Below are 2,337 nucleotides of genomic sequence, written 5' to 3'. Positions count from 1 at the left end.
GTGTTTCAGCAGCCTCCTCCGCTGCTTTGTACAGAAATGCTCCTTTGCCTACTTTCTCGTGATTCCTGACCATTTTAAGAAGAGGGTCTCTTCCATTTGCAATTCTATGTGCTGTACCCAGAATAATCCTGTCAGCCGAAAGCTGAATAGCACCTGGGTGAAGTGTCTAGAATGGTGACTCTGGGATATCGGGCGACATCTTAGAGTACGCAGCCTTATCTTAGCATGCGGGGCTCTACAAGTATGGACGAACCCGTTTCCCTAGCTTCTCGGGGGACAACAAAGACAACACCAAACATAGTTGTATTAAGTGCGGTTCAAAAAAACAGAACGCGCAGGGCTCCCAACAATGGGTTGGCCAACAATGCTGACCACTCTAGAGCTAAGGGAGCCAATGGAAATGTATTCCATGCGATGGATCGGCGAAATCTCAGGACCTTTAGATGGACGGAGCGACTAAATCACGACTCGCTAGAGTGCTACGATGCGAGTGTGGACCCTGAACGGGGTTACATGGCACGGCTGCATGCTCTGTGGTGCGAGAAACACCTGGAGCTATCGCAATTTTCGCACCAACGTGTGCGAAACCATACCAAACTACTTCGAAAAAGGATCTATGTAAGCGGAACGCCTATTCTACCACACTTAGAACAAGCCGACAACAGAGAAATAGAGCCTTAACATCTGGCTGATATGGATGACGGGCTTCGTGGTCATTTTCCCGAATAATCCGACCTTTGGGCTATCAATTATTGTGTGTATAATGCAGCGAGAGCTTTGGCCGATGCGAACCGTAAAACAAAACAAACGGTTGATCATAAGACCAAAAGACGAATGCTTCAAATTGCAATAAAGATATACTGGGCAATACAGTACGCGTCCCGCATTCAGAGTGTGATTGACTACATCACATCTGGCAGTAATTTTACCGCCAAGGTTCGAAAGTTCGCGCGCGAACTCCGGACCCGTTATCACACATTTAACAAGTCAAAGCTGCTGACTCCAGTGCGGATGGAGAGGTGCGTCAGGGAAAAGCAACAGATTCTCTCTGAGCCATCTCGACTGTGTGATGCCCTCATAACACCTGATGAGGAATGTTCACCCATCACTACCGAGGAGGTGAGAAAAGTATTTAGAGGAATGAAGAACTATTCCGACGCGGAACCAGATGCTATCAAGACCTTCTGGTAGAAGAAGTTCGCTTCAAGCCATCAGGATTCGACCCGTATTTTCACCTCATATTTAAAGTCTGAGGAGCCGATTCAGATGTGGTTGGTGGAAGGACGCACAATGCTCCTGGCGAAAATAGGCAACTTAACTGACTTGAAGAATTACAGGCCAATCACTTGTCTGAACACACTGTATACGATATTCACAGCTATCCTAAATGATAGGATTGTTCGGGCAATGGAACCTGTGTGGCAACAAATGTATGAACAACGAGGCTCAAAGAAAGGCGTAGCGGGATGTCGGGAAAACCTGATCATCGATAGATGCTTCTGAAAAGATGCAGCATTCTAGCAGCGTGACCTATCGATGGCCTGGATTGATTATCGAAAAGCTTTCGATTTGACCTCCCCTAGACTTATCATCTGTCTTTTGGAAATCTTAAAGGTTCATCCGCAAATAGTTGGGTACATAGAGAGATTGATGCCGCTTTGGAAAACCAGATTTACTATCTCATCTGGAAAAAACCGTGTGACAACTAACAAGGTCACGATTCAGAGAGGTGTCTTTCAGGGCGACATCATGAGCCCACTCCTCTTTTGCCTCACATTATTGCAACTATCTCTAGCACTACGCCATTCCGACGGGTACTTGTGCGGCAAACCTGCAGATCGAAAGTACAAGGTCACTCATATATTTTACATGGACGATCTTAAGATCTATGCTAAAAACAGAGAGCAACTACATCTAGATCTGGGAATTGTCGAACGATATACTAAGGAAATTGGAATCGAATTTGGGTTAGACAAATGCGCCAAGCTTTATTTGAAGCGAGGAAAACTTAATGGCATCCCTGAAGATCCTGAGCTCGTTGATAGAAGCGCCATACGACACTTTTGCGCTGGAGAGACTTATACATACCTGGGCGTGCCACAGAGCCGCATTCAGGATGTGACATCTACAAAGGATACTCTCCGAAGCAGATACAAACGTTTCATCCGACAGATTTGGTCTTCTGAACTGTCGGCGAGGAACAAAGTATCTGCAACGAACATCCTTGCCGTCCCGTTACTACTCTATTCATTTGGAGTAGTTTCATGGACGAAGAACGAGCTCAGATCTCTTGATATCGGGACAAGAAAGGTTATGCACATGAACAAAAGCATGCAT

General features: G+C 45.9%; 1 protein-coding gene across 6 annotated transcripts in view; it reads right to left on the bottom strand.

Moving 5' to 3' along the window:
- Positions 1 to 2,337, bottom strand: part of LOC117173205 (nose resistant to fluoxetine protein 6-like) — a 114,641-nt gene that overhangs the window by 55,915 nt on the left and 56,389 nt on the right. The window lies entirely within an intron of this gene.

This window comes from Belonocnema kinseyi, chromosome 5 (assembly GCF_010883055.1).
Source record: "Belonocnema kinseyi isolate 2016_QV_RU_SX_M_011 chromosome 5, B_treatae_v1, whole genome shotgun sequence".
Classification (NCBI taxonomy): Eukaryota; Metazoa; Arthropoda; class Insecta; order Hymenoptera; family Cynipidae; genus Belonocnema; species Belonocnema kinseyi.
Note: the sequence above shows the minus strand (reverse complement) of the source record. Positions and strands in the feature narration are given on the sequence as shown.